Source organism: Eleutherodactylus coqui, chromosome 3, assembly GCF_035609145.1.
Source record: "Eleutherodactylus coqui strain aEleCoq1 chromosome 3, aEleCoq1.hap1, whole genome shotgun sequence".
Lineage (NCBI taxonomy): Eukaryota > Metazoa > Chordata > Amphibia > Anura > Eleutherodactylidae > Eleutherodactylus > Eleutherodactylus coqui.
In genome coordinates, this window is record NC_089839.1 from 54,883,035 (window position 1) to 54,909,708 (window position 26,674).

The 26,674-nt window shown below is 41.1% G+C and overlaps 13 non-coding genes across 13 annotated transcripts; all 13 read left to right on the forward strand.

Moving 5' to 3' along the window:
• The first annotated feature begins 3,722 nt into the window (after window positions 1–3,722).
• Window positions 3,723–3,795, forward strand: TRNAF-GAA (transfer RNA phenylalanine (anticodon GAA)). The gene has a single exon. It is a non-coding gene; the product is annotated as a tRNA-Phe (tRNA).
• A 309-nt stretch (window positions 3,796–4,104) lies between these two features.
• TRNAF-GAA (transfer RNA phenylalanine (anticodon GAA)) lies at window positions 4,105–4,177 on the forward strand. Its single transcript has one exon. It is a non-coding gene; the product is annotated as a tRNA-Phe (tRNA).
• Window positions 4,178–7,280: 3,103 nt separating this feature from the next.
• Window positions 7,281–7,353, forward strand: TRNAF-GAA (transfer RNA phenylalanine (anticodon GAA)). The gene has a single exon. It is a non-coding gene; the product is annotated as a tRNA-Phe (tRNA).
• A 10,815-nt stretch (window positions 7,354–18,168) lies between these two features.
• On the forward strand, window positions 18,169–18,241 carry TRNAF-GAA (transfer RNA phenylalanine (anticodon GAA)). Its single transcript has one exon. It is a non-coding gene; the product is annotated as a tRNA-Phe (tRNA).
• Window positions 18,242–18,932: 691 nt separating this feature from the next.
• TRNAF-GAA (transfer RNA phenylalanine (anticodon GAA)) lies at window positions 18,933–19,005 on the forward strand. The gene has a single exon. It is a non-coding gene; the product is annotated as a tRNA-Phe (tRNA).
• A 691-nt stretch (window positions 19,006–19,696) lies between these two features.
• TRNAF-GAA (transfer RNA phenylalanine (anticodon GAA)) lies at window positions 19,697–19,769 on the forward strand. Its single transcript has one exon. It is a non-coding gene; the product is annotated as a tRNA-Phe (tRNA).
• Window positions 19,770–20,078: 309 nt separating this feature from the next.
• Window positions 20,079–20,151, forward strand: TRNAS-GGA (transfer RNA serine (anticodon GGA)). Its single transcript has one exon. It is a non-coding gene; the product is annotated as a tRNA-Ser (tRNA).
• A 1,073-nt stretch (window positions 20,152–21,224) lies between these two features.
• On the forward strand, window positions 21,225–21,297 carry TRNAF-GAA (transfer RNA phenylalanine (anticodon GAA)). The gene has a single exon. It is a non-coding gene; the product is annotated as a tRNA-Phe (tRNA).
• Window positions 21,298–21,988: 691 nt separating this feature from the next.
• On the forward strand, window positions 21,989–22,061 carry TRNAF-GAA (transfer RNA phenylalanine (anticodon GAA)). The gene has a single exon. It is a non-coding gene; the product is annotated as a tRNA-Phe (tRNA).
• A 691-nt stretch (window positions 22,062–22,752) lies between these two features.
• Window positions 22,753–22,825, forward strand: TRNAF-GAA (transfer RNA phenylalanine (anticodon GAA)). Its single transcript has one exon. It is a non-coding gene; the product is annotated as a tRNA-Phe (tRNA).
• Window positions 22,826–23,516: 691 nt separating this feature from the next.
• On the forward strand, window positions 23,517–23,589 carry TRNAF-GAA (transfer RNA phenylalanine (anticodon GAA)). Its single transcript has one exon. It is a non-coding gene; the product is annotated as a tRNA-Phe (tRNA).
• Window positions 23,590–24,662: 1,073 nt separating this feature from the next.
• Window positions 24,663–24,735, forward strand: TRNAF-GAA (transfer RNA phenylalanine (anticodon GAA)). Its single transcript has one exon. It is a non-coding gene; the product is annotated as a tRNA-Phe (tRNA).
• Window positions 24,736–26,572: 1,837 nt separating this feature from the next.
• TRNAF-GAA (transfer RNA phenylalanine (anticodon GAA)) lies at window positions 26,573–26,645 on the forward strand. Its single transcript has one exon. It is a non-coding gene; the product is annotated as a tRNA-Phe (tRNA).
• Window positions 26,646–26,674: the final 29 nt, after the last annotated feature.

Genomic DNA, 26,674 nt, shown 5'->3' on the forward strand with positions numbered 1-26,674 from the left:
GACAAAGCAGGTCCGTCAGAAGAGTGTTAAAATGATGGTCCCAGACACAATCTAGGATTTCTGCAGCCTATGTTGAATATGATTCTGAGTTCTCTTTTCCTTTGCCGATGTTTGGAGTTTTTTCCCTGGAAAACATCAAAACACCACAAATTTGACAGTCCCAGACACATTCTTGGTTTTCTGCAACCTATTTTGAATATGATTTTGATTTCTCTTTTCCTTTGTCGATGTTTGGAGTTTTCACCGTGGAAAAGATCAAAACACCACAAATTTGACGGTCTTAGAATATCGTAAAAAGTTTTGCTTGCAGCCGAAATAGCTCAGTTGGGAGAGCGTTAGACTGAAGATCTAAAGGTCCCTGGTTCGATCCCAGGTTTCGGTAGGTTGCTATGAGCGTACTTGATTCTCGTTTCTCTCTTCGTTTGTTGCAGTTTTGGCACCCGTGAATGTGCGAAATCAGCAACAAGTGTGGCAGTTTGGGAAAATTCTAAAAATAAAGCAAGACAAAGCAGGTCCGTGAGAAGTGTGTTAAAATGACAGTCCCAGACACATTCTTGGTTTTCTGCAACCTATTTTGAATATGATTTTGATTTCTCTTTTCCTTTGTCGATGTTTGGAGTTTTCACCGTGGAAAAGATCAAAACACCACAAATTTGACGGTCTTAGAAAATCGTAAAAAGTTGTGCTTGCAGCCGAAATAGCTCAGTTGGGAGAGCGTTAGACTGAAGATCTGAAGGTCCCTGGTTCGATCCCGGGTTTCGGCATGTTGCTATGAGTGTACTTGGTACTCGTTTGTCTCTTCGTGTGTTGTAGTTTTGGCACCCATGAAAGTGCGAAATCAGCAGAAAGTCTGGCAGTTTGGGAAAATTCTAAAAATAAAGCAAGACAAAGCAGGTCTGTGAGAAGTGTGTTAAAATGACAGTCCCAGACACAATCTTGGTTTTCTGCAACCTATGTTGAATATGATTTTGATTTCTCTTTTCCTTTGTCGATGTTTGGCGTTTTCTCCCTGGAAAACATCAAAACACCACAAATTTGACGGTCTTAGAATATCGTAAAATATTGTGTATGCAGCCGAAATAGCTCAGTTGGGAGAGTGTTAGACTGAAGTTCTAAAGGTCCCTGGTTCGATCCCGAGTTTTGGCAGGTTGCTATGTGCGTACTTAATTCTCTTTTCTCTCTTCGTTTGTTGTAGTTTTTGCACCCGTGAAAGTGCGAAATCAGCAGCAAGTGTGGCAGTTTGGGAAAATTCTAAAAATAAAGCAAGACAAAGCAGGTCTGTGAGAAGTGTGTTAAAATGACAGTCCCAGACACATTCTTGGTTTTCTGCAACCTATGTTGAATATGATTTTGATTTCTCTTTTCCTTTGTCGATGTTTGGAGTTTTCACCGTGGAAAAGATCAAAACACCACAAATTTGACGGTCTTAGAATATCGTAAAAAGTTGTGCTTGCAGCCGAAATAGCTCAGTTGGGAGAGCGTTAGACTGAAGATCTAAAGGTCCCTGGTTCGATCCCAGGTTTCGGTAGGTTGCTATGAGCGTACTTGATTCTCGTTTCTCTCTTCGTGTGTTGTAGTTTTGGCACCCATGAATATGCGAAATCAGCAGCAAGGATGACAGTTTGGGAAAATTCTAAAAATAAAGCAAGACAAAGCAGGTCTGTGAGAAGTGTGTTAAAATGACAGTCCCAGACACAATCTTGGTTTTCTGCAACCTATGTTGAATATGATTTTGATTTCTCTTTTCCTTTGTCGATGTTTGGAGTTTTCACCGTGGAAAAGATCAAAACACCACAAATTTGACGGTCTTAGAATATCGTAAAAAGTTGTGCTTGCAGCCGAAATAGCTCAGTTGGGAGAGCGTTAGACTGAAGATCTGAAGGTCCCTGGTTCGATCCCGGGTTTCGGCATGTTGCTATGAGTGTACTTGGTACTCGTTTGTCTCTTCGTGTGTTATAGTTTTGGCACCCATGAAAGTGCGAAATCAGCAGAAAGTCTGGCAGTTTGGGAAAATTCTAAAAATAAAGCAAGACAAAGCAGGTCTGTGAGAAGTGTGTTAAAATGACAGTCCCAGACACAATCTTGGTTTTCTGCAACCTATGTTGAATATGATTTTGATTTCTCTTTTCCTTTGTCGATGTTTGGCGTTTTCTCCCTGGAAAACATCAAAACACCACAATTTTGACGGTCTTAGAATATCGTAAAACATTGTGTATGCAGCCGAAATAGCTCAGTTGGGAGAGCGTTAGACTGAAGTTCTAAAGGTCCCTGGTTCGATCCCGGGTTTCGGCATGTTGCTATGAGCGTACTTGGTTCTCGTTTCTCTCTTCGTGTGTTGTAGTTTTGGCACCCATGAAAGTGCGAAATCAGCAGAAAGTCTGGCAGTTTGGGAAAATTCTAAAAATATAGCAAGACAAAGCAGGTCCGTCAGAAGAGTGTTAAAATGACGGTCACAGACACAATCTAGGATTTCTGCAGCCTATGTTGAATATGATTCTGAGTTCTCTTTTCCTTTGCCGATGTTTGGAGTTTTTTCCCTGGAAAACATCAAAACACCACAAATTTGACGGTCTTAGAATATCGTAAAACATTTTGTATGCAGCCGAAATAGCTCAGTTGGGAGAGCGTTAGACTGAAGTTCTAAAGGTCCCTGGTTCAATCCCGGATTTTGGCAGGTTGCTATGTGCGTACTTGATTCTCTTTTCTCTCTTCGTTTGTTGTAGTTTTGGCACCCGTGAAAGTGCGAAATCAGCAGCAAGTCTGGCAGTTTGGGAAAATTCTAAAAATAAAGCAAGACAAAGCAGGTCCGTGAGAAGTGTGTTAAAATGACAGTCCCAGACACATTCTTGGTTTTCTGCAACCTATTTTGAATATGATTTTGATTTCTCTTTTCCTTTGTCGATGTTTGGAGTTTTCACCGTGGAAAAGATCAAAACACCACAAATTTGACGGTCTTAGAATATCGTAAAAAGTTTTGCTTGCAGCCGAAATAGCTCAGTTGGGAGAGCGTTAGACTGAAGATCTAAAGGTCCCTGGTTCGATCCCAGGTTTCGGTAGGTTGCTATGAGCGTACTTGATTCTCGTTTCTCTCTTCGTTTGTTGCAGTTTTGGCACCCGTGAATGTGCGAAATCAGCAACAAGTGTGGCAGTTTGGGAAAATTCTAAAAATAAAGCAAGACAAAGCAGGTCCGTGAGAAGTGTGTTAAAATGACAGTCCCAGACACATTCTTGGTTTTCTGCAACCTATTTTGAATATGATTTTGATTTCTCTTTTCCTTTGTCGATGTTTGGAGTTTTCACCGTGGAAAAGATCAAAACACCACAAATTTGACGGTCTTAGAATATCGTAAAAAGTTGTGCTTGCAGCCGAAATAGCTCAGTTGGGAGAGCGTTAGACTGAAGATCTAAAGGTCCCTGGTTCGGTCCCAGGTTTCGGCAGGTTGCTATGAGCGTATTTGATTCTCGTTTCTCTCTTCGTTTGTTGCAGTTTTGGCACCCGTGAATGTGCGAAATCAGCAACAAGTGTGGCAGTTTGGGAAAATTCTAAAAATAAAGCAAGACAAAGCAGGTCCGTGAGAAGTGTGTTAAAATGACAGTCCCAGACACATTCTTGGTTTTCTGCAACCTATTTTGAATATGATTTTGATTTCTCTTTTCCTTTGTCGATGTCAAAACACCACAAATTTTACGGTCTTAGAATATCGTAAAAAGTTGCACTTGCAGCCGAAATAGCTCAGTTGGGAGAGCGTTAGACTGAAGATCTAAAGGTCCCTGGTTCGATTCCGGGTTTCGGCATGTTGCTATGAGCATACTTGGTTCTAGTTTCTCTCTTCGTGTGTTGTAGTTTTGGCACCCATGAAAGTGCGAAATCAGCAGCAAGTGTGGCAGTTTGGAAAAATTCTAAAAATAAAGCAAGACAAAGCAGGTCCGTGAGAAGTGTGTTAAAATGACAGTCCCAGACACAATCTTGGTTTTCTGCAACCTATGTTGAATATGATTTTGATTTCTCTTTTCCTTTGTCGATGTTTGGAGTTTTCACCGTGGAAAAGATCAAAACACCACAAATTTGACGGTCTTAGAATATCGTAAAAAGTTGTGCTTGCAGCCGAAATAGCTCAGTTGGGAGAGCGTTAGACTGAAGATCTAAAGGTCCCTGGTTCGATCCCGGGTTTCGGCATGTTGCTATGAGCGTACTTGGTTCTCGTTTCTCTCTTCGTGTGTTGTAGTTTTGGCACCCATGAAAGTGCGAAATCAGCAGAAAGTCCGGCAGTTTGGGAATATTCTAAAAATATAGCAAGACAAAGCAGGTCCGTCAGAAGAGTGTTAAAATGATGGTCCCAGACACAATCTAGGATTTCTGCAGCCTATGTTGAATATGATTCTGAGTTCTCTTTTCCTTTGCCGATGTTTGGAGTTTTTTCCCTGGAAAACATCAAAACACCACAAATTTGACAGTCCCAGACACATTCTTGGTTTTCTGCAACCTATTTTGAATATGATTTTGATTTCTCTTTTCCTTTGTCGATGTTTGGAGTTTTCACCGTGGAAAAGATCAAAACACCACAAATTTGACGGTCTTAGAATATCGTAAAAAGTTTTGCTTGCAGCCGAAATAGCTCAGTTGGGAGAGCGTTAGACTGAAGATCTAAAGGTCCCTGGTTCGATCCCAGGTTTCGGTAGGTTGCTATGAGCGTACTTGATTCTCGTTTCTCTCTTCGTTTGTTGCAGTTTTGGCACCCGTGAATGTGCGAAATCAGCAACAAGTGTGGCAGTTTGGGAAAATTCTAAAAATAAAGCAAGACAAAGCAGGTCCGTGAGAAGTGTGTTAAAATGACAGTCCCAGACACATTCTTGGTTTTCTGCAACCTATTTTGAATATGATTTTGATTTCTCTTTTCCTTTGTCGATGTTTGGAGTTTTCACCGTGGAAAAGATCAAAACACCACAAATTTGACGGTCTTAGAAAATCGTAAAAAGTTGTGCTTGCAGCCGAAATAGCTCAGTTGGGAGAGCGTTAGACTGAAGATCTGAAGGTCCCTGGTTCGATCCCGGGTTTCGGCATGTTGCTATGAGTGTACTTGGTACTCGTTTGTCTCTTCGTGTGTTGTAGTTTTGGCACCCATGAAAGTGCGAAATCAGCAGAAAGTCTGGCAGTTTGGGAAAATTCTAAAAATAAAGCAAGACAAAGCAGGTCTGTGAGAAGTGTGTTAAAATGACAGTCCCAGACACAATCTTGGTTTTCTGCAACCTATGTTGAATATGATTTTGATTTCTCTTTTCCTTTGTCGATGTTTGGCGTTTTCTCCCTGGAAAACATCAAAACACCACAAATTTGACGGTCTTAGAATATCGTAAAATATTGTGTATGCAGCCGAAATAGCTCAGTTGGGAGAGTGTTAGACTGAAGTTCTAAAGGTCCCTGGTTCGATCCCGAGTTTTGGCAGGTTGCTATGTGCGTACTTAATTCTCTTTTCTCTCTTCGTTTGTTGTAGTTTTTGCACCCGTGAAAGTGCGAAATCAGCAGCAAGTCTGGCAGTTTGGGAAAATTCTAAAAATAAAGCAAGACAAAGCAGGTCTGTGAGAAGTGTGTTAAAATGACAGTCCCAGACACATTCTTGGTTTTCTGCAACCTATGTTGAATATGATTTTGATTTCTCTTTTCCTTTGTCGATGTTTGGAGTTTTCACCGTGGAAAAGATCAAAACACCACAAATTTGACGGTCTTAGAATATCGTAAAAAGTTGTGCTTGCAGCCGAAATAGCTCAGTTGGGAGAGCGTTAGACTGAAGATCTAAAGGTCCCTGGTTCGATCCCAGGTTTCGGTAGGTTGCTATGAGCGTACTTGATTCTCGTTTCTCTCTTCGTGTGTTGTAGTTTTGGCACCCATGAATATGCGAAATCAGCAGCAAGGATGACAGTTTGGGAAAATTCTAAAAATAAAGCAAGACAAAGCAGGTCTGTGAGAAGTGTGTTAAAATGACAGTCCCAGACACAATCTTGGTTTTCTGCAACCTATGTTGAATATGATTTTGATTTCTCTTTTCCTTTGTCGATGTTTGGAGTTTTCACCGTGGAAAAGATCAAAACACCACAAATTTGACGGTCTTAGAATATCGTAAAAAGTTGTGCTTGCAGCCGAAATAGCTCAGTTGGGAGAGCGTTAGACTGAAGATCTGAAGGTCCCTGGTTCGATCCCGGGTTTCGGCATGTTGCTATGAGTGTACTTGGTACTCGTTTGTCTCTTCGTGTGTTATAGTTTTGGCACCCATGAAAGTGCGAAATCAGCAGAAAGTCTGGCAGTTTGGGAAAATTCTAAAAATAAAGCAAGACAAAGCAGGTCTGTGAGAAGTGTGTTAAAATGACAGTCCCAGACACAATCTTGGTTTTCTGCAACCTATGTTGAATATGATTTTGATTTCTCTTTTCCTTTGTCGATGTTTGGCGTTTTCTCCCTGGAAAACATCAAAACACCACAATTTTGACGGTCTTAGAATATCGTAAAACATTGTGTATGCAGCCGAAATAGCTCAGTTGGGAGAGCGTTAGACTGAAGTTCTAAAGGTCCCTGGTTCGATCCCGGGTTTCGGCATGTTGCTATGAGCGTACTTGGTTCTCGTTTCTCTCTTCGTGTGTTGTAGTTTTGGCACCCATGAAAGTGCGAAATCAGCAGAAAGTCTGGCAGTTTGGGAAAATTCTAAAAATATAGCAAGACAAAGCAGGTCCGTCAGAAGAGTGTTAAAATGACGGTCACAGACACAATCTAGGATTTCTGCAGCCTATGTTGAATATGATTCTGAGTTCTCTTTTCCTTTGCCGATGTTTGGAGTTTTTTCCCTGGAAAACATCAAAACACCACAAATTTGACGGTCTTAGAATATCGTAAAACATTTTGTATGCAGCCGAAATAGCTCAGTTGGGAGAGCGTTAGACTGAAGTTCTAAAGGTCCCTGGTTCAATCCCGGATTTTGGCAGGTTGCTATGTGCGTACTTGATTCTCTTTTCTCTCTTCGTTTGTTGTAGTTTTGGCACCCGTGAAAGTGCGAAATCAGCAGCAAGTCTGGCAGTTTGGGAAAATTCTAAAAATAAAGCAAGACAAAGCAGGTCCGTGAGAAGTGTGTTAAAATGACAGTCCCAGACACATTCTTGGTTTTCTGCAACCTATTTTGAATATGATTTTGATTTCTCTTTTCCTTTGTCGATGTTTGGAGTTTTCACCGTGGAAAAGATCAAAACACCACAAATTTAACGGTCTTAGAATATCGTAAAAAGTTGTGCTTGCAGCCGAAATAGCTCAGTTGGGAGAGCGTTAGACTGAAGATCTAAAGGTCCCTGGTTCGATCCCGGGTTTCGGCATGTTGCTATGAGTGTACTTGGTACTCGTTTCTCTCTTCGTGTGTTGTAGTTTTGGTACCCATGAAAGTGCGAAATCAGCAGCAAGTCTGGCAGTTTGGGAAAATTCTAAAAATAAAGCAAGACAAAGCAGGTCCGTGAGAAGTGTGTTAAAATGACAGTCCCAGACACATTCTTGGTTTTCTGCAACCTATTTTGAATATGATTTTGATTTCTCTTTTCCTTTGTCGATGTTTGGAGTTTTCACCGTGGAAAAGATCAAAACACCACAAATTTGACGGTCTTAGAATATCGTAAAAAGTTGTGCTTGCAGCCGAAATAGCTCAGTTGGGAGAGCGTTAGACTGAAGATCTAAAGGTCCCTGGTTCGGTCCCAGGTTTCCGCAGGTTGCTATGAGCGTATTTGATTCTCGTTTCTCTCTTCGTTTGTTGCAGTTTTGGCACCCGTGAATGTGCGAAATCAGCAACAAGTGTGGCAGTTTGGGAAAATTCTAAAAATAAAGCAAGACAAAGCAGGTCCGTGAGAAGTGTGTTAAAATGACAGTCCCAGACACATTCTTGGTTTTCTGCAACCTATTTTGAATATGATTTTGATTTCTCTTTTCCTTTGTCGATGTTTGGAGTTTTCACCGTGGAAAAGATCAAAACACCACAAATTTTACGGTCTTAGAATATCGTAAAAAGCTGCGCTTGCAGCCGAAATAGCTCAGTTGGGAGAGCGTTAGATTGAAGATCTAAAGGTCCCGGGTTTCGGCATGTTGCTATGAGCGTACTTGGTTCTCGTTTCTCTCTTCGTGTGTTGTAGTTTTGGCACCCATCAATGTGCGAAATCAGCAGCAAGGATGACAGTTTGGGAAAATTCTAAAAATAAAGCAAGACAAAGCAGGTCTGTGAGAAGTGTGTTAAAATGACAGTCCCAGACACAATCTTGGTTTTCTGCAACCTATGTTGAATATGATTTTGATTTCTCTTTTCCTTTGTCGATGTTTGGAGTTTTCACCGTGGAAAAGATCAAAACACCACAAATTTGACAGTCTTAGAATATCGTAAAAAGTTGTGCTTGCAGCCGAAATAGCTCAGTTGGGAGAGCGTTAGACTGAAGATCTAAAGGTCCCTGGTTCGATCCCGTGTTTCGGCATGTTGCTATGAGCGTACTTGGTTCTCGTTTCTCTCTTCGTGTGTTGTAGTTTTGGCACCCATGAAAGTGCGAAATCAGCAGAAAGTCTGGCAGTTTGGGAATATTCTAAAAATATAGCAAGACAAAGCAGGTCCGTCAGAAGAGTGTTAAAATGATGGTCCCAGACACAATCTAGGATTTCTGCAGCCTATGTTGAATATGATTCTGAGTTCTCTTTTCCTTTGCCGATGTTTGGAGTTTTTTCCCTGGAAAACATCAAAACACCACAAATTTGACAGTCCCAGACACATTCTTGGTTTTCTGCAACCTATTTTGAATATGATTTTGATTTCTCTTTTCCTTTGTCGATGTTTGGAGTTTTCACCGTGGAAAAGATCAAAACACCACAAATTTGACGGTCTTAGAATATCGTAAAAAGTTGTGCTTGCAGCCGAAATAGCTCAGTTGGGAGAGCGTTAGACTGAAGATCTAAAGGTCCCTGGTTCGGTCCCAGGTTTCGGCAGGTTGCTATGAGCGTATTTGATTCTCGTTTCTCTCTTCGTTTGTTGCAGTTTTGGCACCCGTGAATGTGCGAAATCAGCAACAAGTGTGGCAGTTTGGGAAAATTCTAAAAATAAAGCAAGACAAAGCAGGTCCGTGAGAAGTGTGTTAAAATGACAGTCCCAGACACATTCTTGGTTTTCTGCAACCTATTTTGAATATGATTTTGATTTCTCTTTTCCTTTGTCGATGTTTGGAGTTTTCACCGTGGAAAAGATCAAAACACCACAAATTTTACGGTCTTAGAATATCGTAAAAAGCTGCGCTTGCAGCCGAAATAGCTCAGTTGGGAGAGCGTTAGATTGAAGATCTAAAGGTCCCGGGTTTCGGCATGTTGCTATGAGCGTACTTGGTTCTCGTTTCTCTCTTCGTGTGTTGTAGTTTTGGCACCCATGAATGTGCGAAATCAGCAGCAAGGATGACAGTTTGGGAAAATTCTAAAAATAAAGCAAGACAAAGCAGGTCTGTGAGAAGTGTGTTAAAATGACAGTCCCAGACACAATCTTGGTTTTCTGCAACCTATGTTGAATATGATTTTGATTTCTCTTTTCCTTTGTCGATGTTTGGAGTTTTCACCGTGGAAAAGATCAAAACACCACAAATTTGACGGTCTTAGAATATCGTAAAAAGTTGTGCTTGCAGCCGAAATAGCTCAGTTGGGAGAGCGTTAGACTGAAGATCTAAAGGTCCCTGGTTCGATCCCGTGTTTCGGCATGTTGCTATGAGCGTACTTGGTTCTCGTTTCTCTCTTCGTGTGTTGTAGTTTTGGCACCCATGAAAGTGCGAAATCAGCAGAAAGTCTGGCAGTTTGGGAATATTCTAAAAATATAGCAAGACAAAGCAGGTCCGTCAGAAGAGTGTTAAAATGATGGTCCCAGACACAATCTAGGATTTCTGCAGCCTATGTTGAATATGATTCTGAGTTCTCTTTTCCTTTGCCGATGTTTGGAGTTTTTTCCCTGGAAAACATCAAAACACCACAAATTTGACAGTCCCAGACACATTCTTGGTTTTCTGCAACCCATTTTGAATATGATTTTGATTTCTCTTTTCCTTTGTCGATGTTTGGAGTTTTCACCGTGGAAAAGATCAAAACACCACAAATTTGACGGTCTTAGAATATCGTAAAAAGTTGTGCTTGCAGCCGAAATAGCTCAGTTGGGAGAGCGTTAGACTGAAGATCTAAAGGTCCCTGGTTCGATCCCAGGTTTCGGTAGGTTGCTATGAGCGTACTTGATTCTCGTTTCTCTCTTCGTTTGTTGCAGTTTTGGCACCCGTGAATGTGCGAAATCAGCAACAAGTGTGGCAGTTTGGGAAAATTCTAAAAATAAAGCAAGACAAAGCAGGTCCGTGAGAAGTGTGTTAAAATGACAGTCCCAGACACATTCTTGGTTTTCTGCAACCTATTTTGAATATGATTTTGATTTCTCTTTTCCTTTGTCGATGTTTGGAGTTTTCACCGTGGAAAAGATCAAAACACCACAAATTTGACGGTCTTAGAAAATCGTAAAAAGTTGTGCTTGCAGCCGAAATAGCTCAGTTGGGAGAGCGTTAGACTGAAGATCTGAAGGTCCCTGGTTCGATCCCGGGTTTCGGCATGTTGCTATGAGTGTACTTGGTACTCGTTTGTCTCTTCGTGTGTTGTAGTTTTGGCACCCATGAAAGTGCGAAATCAGCAGAAAGTCTGGCAGTTTGGGAAAATTCTAAAAATAAAGCAAGACAAAGCAGGTCTGTGAGAAGTGTGTTAAAATGACAGTCCCAGACACAATCTTGGTTTTCTGCAACCTATGTTGAATATGATTTTGATTTCTCTTTTCCTTTGTCGATGTTTGGCGTTTTCTCCCTGGAAAACATCAAAACACCACAAATTTGACGGTCTTAGAATATCGTAAAATATTGTGTATGCAGCCGAAATAGCTCAGTTGGGAGAGTGTTAGACTGAAGTTCTAAAGGTCCCTGGTTCGATCCCGGGTTTTGGCAGGTTGCTATGTGCGTACTTAATTCTCTTTTCTCTCTTCGTTTGTTGTAGTTTTTGCACCCGTGAATGTGCGAAATCAGCAGCAAGTGTGGCAGTTTGGGAAAATTCTAAAAATAAAGCAAGACAAAGCAGGTCTGTGAGAAGTGTGTTAAAATGACAGTCCCAGACACATTCTTGGTTTTCTGCAACCTATGTTGAATATGATTTTGATTTCTCTTTTCCTTTGTCGATGTTTGGAGTTTTCACCGTGGAAAAGATCAAAACACCACAAATTTGACGGTCTTAGAATATCGTAAAAAGTTGTGCTTGCAGCCGAAATAGCTCAGTTGGGAGAGCGTTAGACTGAAGATCTAAAGGTCCCTGGTTCGATCCCAGGTTTCGGTAGGTTGCTATGAGCGTACTTGATTCTCGTTTCTCTCTTCGTGTGTTGTAGTTTTGGCACCCATGAATGTGCGAAATCAGCAGCAAGGATGACAGTTTGGGAAAATTCTAAAAATAAAGCAAGACAAAGCAGGTCTGTGAGAAGTGTGTTAAAATGACAGTCCCAGACACAATCTTGGTTTTCTGCAACCTATGTTGAATATGATTTTGATTTCTCTTTTCCTTTGTCGATGTTTGGAGTTTTCACCGTGGAAAAGATCAAAACACCACAAATTTGACGGTCTTAGAATATCGTAAAAAGTTGTGCTTGCAGCCGAAATAGCTCAGTTGGGAGAGCGTTAGACTGAAGATCTAAAGGTCCCTGGTTCGATCCCGTGTTTCGGCATGTTGCTATGAGCGTACTTGGTTCTCGTTTCTCTCTTCGTGTGTTGTAGTTTTGGCACCCATGAAAGTGCGAAATCAGCAGAAAGTCTGGCAGTTTGGGAATATTCTAAAAATATAGCAAGACAAAGCAGGTCCGTCAGAAGAGTGTTAAAATGATGGTCCCAGACACATTCTTGGTTTTCTGCAACCTATTTTGAATATGATTTTGATTTCTCTTTTCCTTTGTCGATGTTTGGAGTTTTCACCGTGGAAAAGATCAAAACACCACAAATTTGACGGTCTTAGAATATCGTAAAAAGTTGTGCTTGCAGCCGAAATAGCTCAGTTGGGAGAGCGTTAGACTGAAGGTCTGAAGGTCCCTGGTTCGATCCCGGGTTTCGGCATGTTGCTATGAGTGTACTTGGTACTCGTTTGTCTCTTCGTGTGTTATAGTTTTGGCACCCATGAAAGTGCGAAATCAGCAGAAAGTCTGGCAGTTTGGGAAAATTCTAAAAATAAAGCAAGACAAAGCAGGTCTGTGAGAAGTGTGTTAAAATGACAGTCCCAGACACAATCTTGGTTTTCTGCAACCTATGTTGAATATGATTTTGATTTCTCTTTTCCTTTGTCGATGTTTGGCGTTTTCTCCCTGGAAAACATCAAAACACCACAAATTTGACGGTCTTAGAATATCGTAAAACATTGTGTATGCAGCCGAAATAGCTCAGTTGGGAGAGCGTTAGACTGAAGTTCTAAAGGTCCCTGGTTCGATCCCGGATTTTGGCAGGTTGCTATGTGCGTACTTGATTCTCTTTTCTCTCTTCGTTTGTTGTAGTTTTGGCACCCGTGAAAGTGCGAAATCAGCAGCAAGTCAGGCAGTTTGGGAAAATTCTAAAAATAAAGCAAGACAAAGCAGGTCCGTGAGAAGTGTGTTAAAATGACAGTCCCAGACACATTCTTGGTTTTCTGCAACCTATTTTGAATATGATTTTGATTTCTCTTTTCCTTTGTCGATGTTTGGAGTTTTCACCGTGGAAAAGATCAAAACACCACAAATTTAACGGTCTTAGAATATCGTAAAAAGTTGTGCTTGCAGCCGAAATAGCTCAGTTGGGAGAGCGTTAGACTGAAGATCTAAAGGTCCCTGGTTCGGTCCCAGGTTTCGGCAGGTTGCTATGAGCGTATTTGATTCTCGTTTCTCTCTTCGTTTGTTGCAGTTTTGGCACCCGTGAATGTGCGAAATCAGCAACAAGTCTGGCAGTTTGGGAAAATTCTAAAAATAGAGCAAGAAAAAGCAGGTCTGTGAGAAGTGTGTTAAAATGACAGTCCCAGACACATTCTTGGTTTTCTGCAACCTATGTTGAATATGATTTTGATTTCTCTTTTCCTTTGTCGATGTTTGGAGTTTTCACCGTGGAAAAGATCAAAACACCACAAATTTGACGGTCTTAGAATATCGTAAAAAGTTGTGCTTGCAGCCAAAATAGCTCAGTTGGGAGAGCGTTAGACTGAAGATCTAAAGGTCCCTGGTTCGATCCTGGGTTTCGGCATGTTGCTATGAGTGTACTTGGTACTCGTTTCTCTCTTCGTGTGTTGTAGTTTTGGCACCTATGAAAGTGCGAAATCAGCAGCAAGTGTGGCAGTTTGGGAAAATTCTAAAAATAAAGCAAGACAAAGCAGGTCTGTGAGAAGTGTGTTAAAATGACAGTCCCAGACACATTCTTGGTTTTCTGCAACCTATTTTGAATATGATTTTGATTTCTCTTTTCCTTTGTCGATGTTTGGAGTTTTCACCGTGGAAAAGATCAAAACACCACAAATTTGACGGTCTTAGAATATCGTAAAAAGCTGCGCTTGCAGCCGAAATAGCTCAGTTGGGAGAGCGTTAGATTGAAGATCTAAAGGTCCCGGGTTTCGGCATGTTGCTATGAGCGTACTTGGTTCTCGTTTCTCTCTTTGTGTGTTGTAGTTTTGGCACCCATGAATGTGCGAAATCAGCAGCAAGGATGACAGTTTGGGAAAATTCTAAAAATAAAGCAAGACAAAGCAGGTCTGTGAGAAGTGTGTTAAAATGACAGTCCCAGACACAATCTTGGTTTTCTGCAACCTATGTTGAATATGATTTTGATTTCTCTTTTCCTTTGTCGATGTTTGGAGTTTTCACCGTGGAAAAGATCAAAACACCACAAATTTGACGGTCTTAGAATATCGTAAAAAGTTGTGCTTGCAGCCGAAATAGCTCAGTTGGGAGAGCGTTAGACTGAAGATCTAAAGGTCCCTGGTTCGATCCCGTGTTTCGGCATGTTGCTATGAGCGTACTTGGTTCTCGTTTCTCTCTTCGTGTGTTGTAGTTTTGGCACCCATGAAAGTGCGAAATCAGCAGAAAGTCTGGCAGTTTGGGAATATTCTAAAAATATAGCAAGACAAAGCAGGTCCGTCAGAAGAGTGTTAAAATGATGGTCCCAGACACAATCTAGGATTTCTGCAGCCTATGTTGAATATGATTCTGAGTTCTCTTTTCCTTTGCCGATGTTTGGAGTTTTTTCCCTGGAAAACATCAAAACACCACAAATTTGACAGTCTTATAATATCATAAAAAGTTGTGTATGCAGCCGAAATAGCTCAGTTGGGAGAGCGTTAGACTGAAGATCTAAAGGTCCGTGGTTCGATCCCGGGTTTTGGCAGGTTGTTATGTGCGTACTTAATTCTCTTTTCTCTCTTCGTTTGTTGTAGTTTTGGCACCCGTGAAAGTGCGAAATCAGCAGCAAGTGTGGCAGTTTGGGAAAATTCTAAAAATAAAGCAAGACAAAGCAGGTCTGTGAGAAGTGTGTTAAAATGACAGTCCCAGACACATTCTTGGTTTTCTGCAACCTATGTTGAATATGATTTTGATTTCTCTTTTCCTTTGTCGATGTTTGGAGTTTTCACCGTGGAAAAGATCAAAACACCACAAATTTGACGGTCTTAGAATATCGTAAAAAGTTGTGCTTGCAGCCGAAATAGCTCAGTTGGGAGAGCGTTAGACTGAAGATCTAAAGGTCCCTGGTTCGATCCCAGGTTTCGGCGGGTTGCTATGAGCGTACTTGATTCACGTTTCTCTCTTCGTTTGTTGCAGTTTTGGCACCCGTGAATGTGCGAAATCAGCAACAAGTGTGGCAGTTTGGGAAAATTCTAAAAATAAAGCAAGACAAAGCAGGTCCGTGAGAAGTGTGTTAAAATGACAGTCCCAGACACATTCTTGGTTTTCTGCAACCTATTTTGAATATGATTTTGATTTCTCTTTTCCTTTGTCGATGTTTGGAGTTTTCACCGTGGAAAAGATCAAAACACCACAAATTTGACGGTCTTAGAATATCGTAAAAAGTTGTGCTTGCAGCCGAAATAGCTCAGTTGGGAGAGCGTTAGACTGAAGATCTAAAGGTCCCTGGTTCGATCCTGGGTTTCGGCATGTTGCTATGAGTGTACTTGGTACTCGTTTCTCTCTTCGTGTGTTGTAGTTTTGGCACCTATGAAAGTGCGAAATCAGCAGCAAGTGTGGCAGTTTGGGAAAATTCTAAAAATAAAGCAAGACAAAGCAGGTCCGTGAGAAGTGTGTTAAAATGACAGTCCCAGACACATTCTTGGTTTTCTGCAACCTATTTTGAATATGATTTTGATTTCTCTTTTCCTTTGTCGATGTTTGGAGTTTTCACCGTGGAAAAGATCAAAACACCACAAATTTTACGGTCTTAGAATATCGTAAAAAGCTGCGCTTGCAGCCGAAATAGCTCAGTTGGGAGAGCGTTAGATTGAAGATCTAAAGGTCCCGGGTTTCGGCATGTTGCTATGAGCGTACTTGGTTCTCGTTTCTCTCTTCGTGTGTTGTAGTTTTGGCACCCATGAATGTGCGAAATCAGCAGCAAGGATGACAGTTTGGGAAAATTCTAAAAATAAAGCAAGACAAAGCAGGTCTGTGAGAAGTGTGTTAAAATGACAGTCCCAGACACAATCTTAGTTTTCTGCAACCTATGTTGAATATGATTTTGATTTCTCTTTTCCTTTGTCGATGTTTGGAGTTTTCACCGTGGAAAAGATCAAAACACCACAAATTTGACGGTCTTAGAATATCGTAAAAAGTTGTGCTTGCAGCCGAAATAGCTCAGTTGGGAGAGCGTTAGACTGAAGATCTAAAGGTCCCTGGTTCGATCCCGTGTTTCGGCATGTTGCTATGAGCGTACTTGGTTCTCGTTTCTCTCTTCGTGTGTTGTAGTTTTGGCACCCATGAAAGTGCGAAATCAGCAGAAAGTCTGGCAGTTTGGGAATATTCTAAAAATATAGCAAGACAAAGCAGGTCCGTCAGAAGAGTGTTAAAATGATGGTCCCAGACACAATCTAGGATTTCTGCAGCCTATGTTGAATATGATTCTGAGTTCTCTTTTCCTTTGCCGATGTTTGGAGTATTTTCCCTGGAAAACATCAAAACACCACAAATTTGACAGTCTTATAATATCATAAAAAGTTGTGTATGCAGCCGAAATAGCTCAGTTGGGAGAGCGTTAGACTGAAGATCTAAAGGTCCCTGGTTCGATCCCGGGTTTTGGCAGGTTGTTATGTGCGTACTTAATTCTCTTTTCTCTCTTCGTTTGTTGTAGTTTTGGCACCCGTGAAAGTGCGAAATCAGCAGCAAGTGTGGCAGTTTGGGAAAATTCTAAAAATAAAGCAAGACAAAGCAGGTCTGTGAGAAGTGTGTTAAAATGACAGTCCCAGACACATTCTTGGTTTTCTGCAACCTATGTTGAATATGATTTTGATTTCTCTTTTCCTTTGTCGATGTTTGGAGTTTTCACCGTGGAAAAGATCAAAACACCACAAATTTGACGGTCTTAGAATATCGTAAAAAGTTGTGCTTGCAGCCGAAATAGCTCAGTTGGGAGAGCGTTAGACTGAAGATCTAAAGGTCCCTGGTTCGATCCCAGGTTTCGGCGGGTTGCTATGAGCGTACTTGATTCTCGTTTCTCTCTTCGTTTGTTGCAGTTTTGGCACCCGTGAATGTGCGAAATCAGCAACAAGTGTGGCAGTTTGGGAAAATTCTAAAAATAAAGCAAGACAAAGCAGGTCCGTGAGAAGTGTGTTAAAATGACAGTCCCAGACACATTCTTGGTTTTCTGCAACCTATTTTGAATATGATTTTGATTTCTCTTTTCCTTTGTCGATGTTTGGAGTTTTCACCGTGGAAAAGATCAAAACACCACAAATTTGACGGTCTTAGAATATCGTAAAAAGTTGTGCTTGCAGCCGAAATAGCTCAGTTGGGAGAGCGTTAGACTGAAGATCTAAAGGTCCCAGGTTCGATCCCGGCTTTCGGCATGTTGCTATGAGTGTGCTTGGTACTCGTTTCTCTCTTTGTGTTTTGTAGTTTTGGCACCCATGAAAGTGCGAAATCAGCAGCAAGTCTGGCAGTTTGGGAAAATTCTAAAAATAAAGCAAGACAAAGCAGGTCCGTGAGAAGTGTGTTAAAATGACAATCCCAGACACATTCTTGGTTTTCTGCAACTTATTTTGAATATGATTTTGATTTCTCTTTTCCTTTGTCGATGTTTGGAGTTTTCACCGTGGAAAAGATCAAAACACCACAAATTTGACGGTCTTAGAATATCGTAAAAAGTTGTGCTTGCAGCCGAAATAGCTCAGTTGGGAGAGCGTTAGACTGAAGATCTAAAGGTCCCTGGTTCGATCCCGTGTTTCGGCATGTTGCTATGAGCGTACTTGGTTCTCGTTTCTCTCTTCGTGTGTTGTAGTTTTGGCACCCATGAAAGTGCGAAATCAGCAGAAAGTCTGGCAGTTTGGGAATATTCTAAAAATATAGCAAGACAAAGCAGGTCCGTCAGAAGAGTGTTAAAATGATGGTCCCAGACACAATCTAGGATTTCTGCAGCCTATGTTGAATATGATTCTGAGTTCTCTTTTCCTTTGCCGATGTTTGGAGTTTTTTCCCTGGAAAACATCAAAACACCACAAATTTGACGGTCTTATAATATCATAAAAAGTTGTGTATGCAGCAGAAAAAGCTCAGTTGGGAGAGCGTTAGACTGAAGATCTAAAGGTCCCTGGTTCGATCCCAGGTTTCGGCAGGTTGCTATGAGCGTACTTGATTCTCGTTTCTCTCTTCGTTTGTTGCAGTTTTGGCACCCGTGAATGTGCGAAATCAGCAACAAGTGTGGCATTTTGGGAAAATTCTAAAAATAAAGCAAGACAAAGCAGGTCCGTGAGAAGTGTGTTAAAATGACAGTCCCAGACACATTCTTGGTTTTCCGCAACCTATTTTGAATATGATTTTGATTTCTCTTTTCCTTTGTCGATGTTTGGAGTTTTCACCGTGGAAAAGATCAAAACACCACAAATTTGACGGTCTTAGAATATCGTAAAAAGTTGTGCTTGCAGCCGAAATAGCTCAGTTGGGAGAGCATTAGACTGAAGATCTAAAGGTCCCTGGTTCGATCCCGGGTTTCGGCATGTTGCTATGAGTGTACTTGGTACTCGTTTCTCTCTTCGTGTGTTGTAGTTTTGGCACCCATGAAAGTGCGAAATCAGCAGAAAGTCTGGCAGTTTGGGAAAATTCTAAAAATAAAGCAAGACAAAGCAGTTCTGTGAGAAGTGTGTTAAAATGACAGTCCCAGACACAATCTTGGTTTTCTGCAACCTATGTTGAATATGATTTTGATTTCTCTTTTCCTTTGTCGATGTTTGGAGTTTTCTCCCTGGAAAACATCAAAACACCACAAATTTGACGGTCTTATAATATCATAAAAAGTTGTGTATGCAGCAGAAAAAGCTCAGTTGGGAGAGCGTTAGACTGAAGATCTGAAGGTCCCTGGTTCGATCCCAGGTTTCGGCAGGTTGCTATGAGCGTACTTGATTCTCGTTTCTCTCTTCGTTTATTGCAGTTTTGGCACCCGTGAATGTGCGAAATCAGCAACAAGTGTGGCATTTTGGGAAAATTCTAAAAATAAAGCAAGACAAAGCAGGTCCGTGAGAAGTGTGTTAAAATGACAGTCCCAGACACATTCTTGGTTTTCTGCAACCTATTTTGAATATGATTTTGATTTCTCTTTTCCTTTGTCGATGTTTGGAGTTTTCACCGTGGAAAAGATCAAAACACCACAAATTTGACAGTCTTAGAATATCGTAAAAAGTTGTGCTTGCAGCCGAAATAGCTCAGTTGGGAGAGCGTTAGACTGAAGATCTAAAGGTCCCTGGTTCGATCCCGGGTTTCGGCATGTTGCTATGAGTGTCCTTGGTACTCGTTTCTCTCTTCGTGTGTTGTAGTTTTGGCACCCATGAAAGTGCGAAATCAGCAGAAAGTCTGGCAGTTTGGGAAAATTCTAAAAATAAAGCAAGACAAAGCAGGTCTGTGAGAAGTGTGTTAAAATGACAGTCCCAGACACAATCTTGGTTTTCTGCAACCTATGTTGAATATGATTTTGATTTCTCTTTTCCTTTGTCGATGTTTGGAGTTTTCTCCCTGGAAAACATCAAAACACCACAAATTTGACAGTCTTAGAATATCGTAAAACATTGCGTATGCAGCCGAAATAGCTCAGTTGGGAGAGCGTTAGACTGAAGATCTAAAGGTCTCTGGTTCGATCCCGGGTTTTGGCAGGTTGCTATGTGCGTACTTGATTCTCTTTTCTCTCTTCGTTTGTTGTAGTTTTGGCACCCGTGAAAGTGCGAAATCAGCAGCAAGTGTGGCAGTTTGGGAAAATTCTAAAAATAAAGCAAGACAAAGCAGGTCCGTGAGAAGTGTGTTAAAATGACAGTCCCAGACACATTCTTGGTTTTCTGCAACCTATGTTGAATATGATTTTGATTTCTCTTTTCCTTTGTCGATGTTTGGAGTTTTCACCGTGGAAAAGATCAAAACACCACAAATTTGACGGTCTTAGAATATCATAAAAAGTTGTGCTTGCAGCCGAAATAGCTCAGTTGGGAGAGCGTTAGACTGAAGATCTAAAGGTCCCTGGTTCGATCCCGGGTTTCGGCATGTTGCTATGATCGTATTTGGTTCTCGTTTCTCTCTTCGTGTGTTGTAGTTTTGGCACCCATGAAAGTGCGAAATCAGCAGAAAGTCTGGCAGTTTGGGAAAATTCTAAAAATAAAGCAAGACAAAGCAGGTCTGTGAGAAGTGTGTTAAAATGACAGTCCCAGACACATTCTTGGTTTTCTGCAACCTATGTTGAATATGATTTTGATTTCTCTTTTCCTTTGTCGATGTTTGGAGTTTTCACCGTGGAAAAGATCAAAACACCACAAATTTGACGGTCTTAGAATATCGTAAAAAGTTGTGCTTGCAGCCAAAATAGCTCAGTTGGGAACGCGTTAGACTGGAGATCTAAAGGTCCCTGGTTCGATCCCGGGTTTCGGCATGTTGCTATGAGTGTATTTGGTACTCGTTTCTCTCTTCGTGTGTTGTAGTTTTGGCACCCATGAAAGTGCGAAATCAGCAGAAAGTCAGGCAGTTTGGGAAAATTCTAAAAATAAAGCAAGTCAAAGCAGGTCTGTGAGAAGTGTGTTAAAATGACAGCCCCAGACACAATCTTGGTTTTCTGCAACCTATGTTGAATATGATTTTGATTTCTCTTTTCCTTTGTCGATGTTTGGAGTTTTCACCGTGGAAAAGATCAAAACACCACAAATTTGACGGTCTTAGAATATCGTAAAAAGTTGTGCTTGCAGCCGAAATAGCTCAGTTGGGAGAGCGTTAGACTGAAGATCTAAAGGTCCCTGGTTCGATCCCGTGTTTCGGCATGTTGCTATGAGCGTACTTGGTTCTCGTTTCTCTCTTCGTGTGTTGTAGTTTTGGCACCCATGAAAGTGCGAAATCAGCAGAAAGTCTGGCAGTTTGGGAATATTCTAAAAATATAGCAAGACAAAGCAGGTCCGTCAGAAGAGTGTTAAAATGATGGTCCCAGACACAATCTAGGATTTCTGCAGCCTATGTTGAATATGATTCTGAGTTCTCTTTTCCTTTGCCGATGTTTGGAGTTTTTTCCCTGGAAAACATCAAAACACCACAAATTTGACGGTCTTATAATATCATAAAAAGTTGTGTATGCAGCAGAAAAAGCTCAGTTGGGAGAGCGTTAGACTGAAGATCTAAAGGTCCCTGGTTCGATCCCGGGTTTCGGCAGGTTGCTATGAGCGTACTTGATTCTCGTTTCTCTCTTCGTTTGTTGCAGTTTTGGCACCCGTGAATGTGCGAAATCAGCAACAAGTGTGGCATTTTGGGAAAATTCTAAAAATAAAGCAAGACAAAGCAGGTCCGTGAGAAGTGTGTTAAAATGACAGTCCCAGACACATTCTTGGTTTTCCGCAACCTATTTTGAATATGATTTTGATTTCTCTTTTCCTTTGTCGATGTTTGGAGTTTTCACCGTGGAAAAGATCAAAACACCACAAATTTGACGGTCTTAGAATATCGTAAAAAGTTGTGCTTGCAGCCGAAATAGCTCAGTTGGGAGAGCATTAGACTGAAGATCTAAAGGTCCCTGGTTCGATCCCGGGTTTCGGCATGTTGCTATGAGTGTACTTGGTACTCGTTTCTCTCTTCGTGTGTTGTAGTTTTGGCACCCATGAAAGTGCGAAATCAGCAGAAAGTCTGGCAGTTTGGGAAAATTCTAAAAATAAAGCAAGACAAAGCAGTTCTGTGAGAAGTGTGTTAAAATGACAGTCCCAGACACAATCTTGGTTTTCTGCAACCTATGTTGAATATGATTTTGATTTCTCTTTTCCTTTGTCGATGTTTGGAGTTTTCTCCCTGGAAAACATCAAAACACCACAAATTTGACGGTCTTATAATATCATAAAAAGTTGTGTATGCAGCAGAAAAAGCTCAGTTGGGAGAGCGTTAGACTGAAGATCTGAAGGTCCCTGGTTCGATCCCAGGTTTCGGCAGGTTGCTATGAGCGTACTTGATTCTCGTTTCTCTCTTCGTTTATTGCAGTTTTGGCACCCGTGAATGTGCGAAATCAGCAACAAGTGTGGCATTTTGGGAAAATTCTAAAAATAAAGCAAGACAAAGCAGGTCCGTGAGAAGTGTGTTAAAATGACAGTCCCAGACACATTCTTGGTTTTCTGCAACCTATTTTGAATATGATTTTGATTTCTCTTTTCCTTTGTCGATGTTTGGAGTTTTCACCGTGGAAAAGATCAAAACACCACAAATTTGACAGTCTTAGAATATCGTAAAAAGTTGTGCTTGCAGCCGAAATAGCTCAGTTGGGAGAGCGTTAGACTGAAGATCTAAAGGTCCCTGGTTCGATCCCGGGTTTCGGCATGTTGCTATGAGTGTCCTTGGTACTCGTTTCTCTCTTCGTGTGTTGTAGTTTTGGCACCCATGAAAGTGCGAAATCAGCAGAAAGTCTGGCAGTTTGGGAAAATTCTAAAAATAAAGCAAGACAAAGCAGGTCTGTGAGAAGTGTGTTAAAATGACAGTCCCAGACACAATCTTGGTTTTCTGCAACCTATGTTGAATATGATTTTGATTTCTCTTTTCCTTTGTCGATGTTTGGAGTTTTCTCCCTGGAAAACATCAAAACACCACAAATTTGACAGTCTTAGAATATCGTAAAACATTGCGTATGCAGCCGAAATAGCTCAGTTGGGAGAGCGTTAGACTGAAGATCTAAAGGTCTCTGGTTCGATCCCGGGTTTTGGCAGGTTGCTATGTGCGTACTTGATTCTCTTTTCTCTCTTCGTTTGTTGTAGTTTTGGCACCCGTGAAAGTGCGAAATCAGCAGCAAGTGTGGCAGTTTGGGAAAATTCTAAAAATAAAGCAAGACAAAGCAGGTCCGTGAGAAGTGTGTTAAAATGACAGTCCCAGACACATTCTTGGTTTTCTGCAACCTATGTTGAATATGATTTTGATTTCTCTTTTCCTTTGTCGATGTTTGGAGTTTTCACCGTGGAAAAGATCAAAACACCACAAATTTGACGGTCTTAGAATATCATAAAAAGTTGTGCTTGCAGCCGAAATAGCTCAGTTGGGAGAGCGTTAGACTGAAGATCTAAAGGTCCCTGGTTCGATCCCGGGTTTCGGCATGTTGCTATGAGCGTATTTGGTTCTCGTTTCTGTCTTCGTTTGTTGCAGTTTTGGCACCCGTGAATGTGCGAAATCAGCAACAAGTGTGGCATTTTGGGAAAATTCTAAAAATAAAGCAAGACAAAGCAGGTCCGTGAGAAGTGTGTTAAAATGACAGTCCCAGACACATTCTTGGTTTTCTGCAACCTATTTTGAATATGATTTTGATTTCTCTTTTCCTTTGTCGATGTTTGGAGTTTTCACCGTGGAAAAGATCAAAACACCACAAATTTGACGGTCTTAGAATATCGTAAAAAGTTGTGCTTGCAGCCGAAATAGCTCAGTTGGGAGAGCGTTAGACTGAAGATCTAAAGGTCCCTGGTTCGATCCCGGGTTTTGGCAGGTTGCTATGTGCGTACTTAATTCTCTTTTCTCTCTTCGTTTGTTGTAGTTTTGGCACCCGTGAAAGTGCGAAATCAGCAGCAAGTGTGGCAGTTTGGGAAAATTCTAAAAATAAAGCAAGACAAAGCAGGTCTGTGAGAAGTGTGTTAAAATGACAGTCCCAGACACATTCTTGGTTTTCTGCAACCTATTTTGAATATGATTTTGATTTCTCTTTTCCTTTGTCGATGTTTGGAGTTTTCACCGTCGAAAAGATCAAAACACCACAAATTTGACGGTCTTAGAATATCGTAAAAAGTTGTGCTTGCAGCCGAAATAGCTCAGTTGGGAGAGCGTTAGACTGAAGATCTAAAGGTCCCTGGTTCGATCCCGGGTTTCGGCATGTTGCTATGAGCGTACTTGGTTCTCGTTTCTCTCTTCGTGTGTTGTAGTTTTGGCACCCATGAAAGTGCGAAATCAGCAGAAAGTCTGGCAGTTTGGGAAAATTCTAAAAATATAGCAAGAAAAAGCAGGTCCGTCAGAAGAGTGTTAAAATGATGGTCCCAGACACATTCTTGGTTTTCTGCAACCTATGTTGAATATGATTTTGATTTCTCTTTTCCTTTGTCGATGTTTGGAGTTTTCTCCCTGGAAAACATCAAAACACCACAAATTTGACGGTCGTAGAATATCGTAAAACATTGCATATGCAGCCGAAATAGCTCAGTTGGGAGAGCGTTAGACTGAAGATCTAAAGGTCCCTGGTTCGATCCCGGGTTTTGGCAGGTTGCTATGTGCGTACTTGATTCTCTTTTCTCTCTTCGTTTGTTGCAGTTTTGGCACCCGTGAAAGTGCGAAATCAGCAGCAAGTCTGGCAGTTTGGGAAAATTCTAAAAATAAAGCAAGACAAAGCAGGTCCGTGAGAAGTGTGTTAAAATGACAGTCCCAGACACATTCTTGGTTTTCTGCAACCTATTTTGAATATGATTTTGATTTCTCTTTTCCTTTGTCGATGTTTGGAGTTTTCACCGTGGAAAAGATCAAAACACAACAAATTTAACGGTCTTAGAATATCGTAAAAAGTTGCACTTGCAGCCGAAATAGCTCAGTTGGGAGAGCGTTAGACTGAAGATCTAAAGGTCCCTGGTTCGATCCCGGGTTTTGGCATGTTGCTATGAGCGTATTTGGTTCTCGTTTCTCTTTTCGTGTGTTGTAGTTTTGGCACCCATGAAAGTGCGAAATCAGTAGAAAGTCTGGCAGTTTGGGAAAATTCTAAAAATAAAGCAAGACAAAGCAGGTCTGTGAGAAGTGTGTTAAAATGACAGTCCCAGACACATTCTTGGTTCTCTGCAACCTATGTTGAATATGATTTTGATTTCTCTTTTCCTTTGTCGATGTTTGGAGTTTTCACCGTCGAAAAGATCAAAACACCACAAATTTGACGGTCTTAGAATATCGTAAAAAGTTGTGCTTGCAGCCGAAATAGCTCAGTTGGGAGAGCGTTAGACTGAAGATCTAAAGGTCCCTGGTTCGATCCCGGGTTTCGGCATGTTGCTATGAGCGTACTTGGTTCTCGTTTCTCTCTTCGTGTGTTGTAGTTTTGGCACCCATGAAAGTGCGAAATCAGCAGAAAGTCTGGCAGTTTGGGAAAATTCTAAAAATATAGCAAGAAAAAGCAGGTCCGTCAGAAGAGTGTTAAAATGATGGTCCCAGACACATTCTTGGTTTTCTGCAACCTATGTTGAATATGATTTTGATTTCTCTTTTCCTTTGTCGATGTTTGGAGTTTTCTCCCTGGAAAACATCAAAACACCACAAATTTGACGGTCGTAGAATATCGTAAAACATTGCATATGCAGCCGAAATAGCTCAGTTGGGAGAGCGTTAGACTGAAGATCTAAAGGTCCCTGGTTCGATCCCGGGTTTTGGCAGGTTGCTATGTGCGTACTTGATTCTCTTTTCTCTCTTCGTTTGTTGCAGTTTTGGCACCCGTGAAAGTGCGAAATCAGCAGAAAGTCTGGCAGTTTGGGAAAATTCTAAAAATAAAGCAAGACAAAGCAGGTCCGTGAGAAGTGTGTTAAAATGACAGTCCCAGACACATTCTTGGTTTTCTGCAACCTATTTTGAATATGATTTTGATTTCTCTTTTCCTTTGTCGATGTTTGGAGTTTTCACCGTGGAAAAGATCAAAACACCACAAATTTGACGGTCTTAGAATATCGTAAAAAGTTGCACTTGCAGCCGAAATAGCTCAGTTGGGAGAGCGTTAGACTGAAGATCTAAAGGTCCCTGGTTCGATCCCGGGTTTTGGCATGTTGCTATGAGCGTATTTGGTTCTCGTTTCTCTTTTCGTGTGTTGTAGTTTTGGCACCCATGAAAGTGCGAAATCAGTAGAAAGTCTGGCAGTTTGGGAAAATTCTAAAAATAAAGCAAGACAAAGCAGGTCTGTGAGAAGTGTGTTAAAATGACAGTCCCAGACACATTCTTGGTTCTCTGCAACCTATGTTGAATATGATTTTGATTTCTCTTTTCCTTTGTCGATGTTTGGAGTTTTCACCGTGGAAAAGATCAAAACACCACAAATTTGACGGTCTTAGAATATCGTAAAAAGTTGTGCTTGCAGCCGAAATAGCTCAGTTGGGAGAGCGTTAGACTGAAGATCTAAAGGTCCCTGGTTCGATCCTGGGTTTCGGCATGTTGCTATGAGTGTACTTGGTACTCGTTTCTCTCTTCGTGTGTTGTAGTTTTGGCACCCATGAAAGTGCGAAATCAGCAGAAAGTCTGGCAGTTTGGGAAAATTCTAAAAATAAAGCAAGACAAAGCAGGTCTGTGAGAAGTGTGTTAAAATGACAGTCCCAGACACAATCTTGGTTTTCTGCAGCCTATGTTGAATATGATTTTGATTTCTCTTTTCCTTTGTCGATGTTTGGAGTTTTCTCCCTGGAAAACATCAAAACACCACAAATTTGACGGTCTTAGAATATCATAAAACATTGCATATGCAGCCGAAATAGCTCAGTTGGGAGAGCGTTAGACTGAAGATCTAAAGGTCTCTGGTTCGATCCCGGGTTTTGGCAGGTTGCTATGTGCGTACTTGATTCTCTTTTCTCTCTTCGTTTGTTGTAGTTTTGGCACCCGTGAAAGTGCGAAATCAGCAGCAAGTCTGGCAGTTTGGGAAAATTCTAAAAATAAAGCAAGACAAAGCAGGTCCGTGAGAAGTGTGTTAAAATGACAGTCCCAGACACATTCTTGGTTTTCTGCAACTTATTTTGAATATGATTTTGATTTCTCTTTTCCTTTGTCGATGTTTGGAGTTTTCACCGTGGAAAAGATCAAAACACCACAAATTTAACGGTCTTAGAATATCGTAAAAAGTTGTGCTTGCAGCCGAAATAGCTCAGTTGGGAGAGCGTTAGACTGAAGATCTAAAGGTCCCTGGTTCGATCCCGGGTTTCGGCATGTTGCTATGAGTGTACTTGGTACTCGTT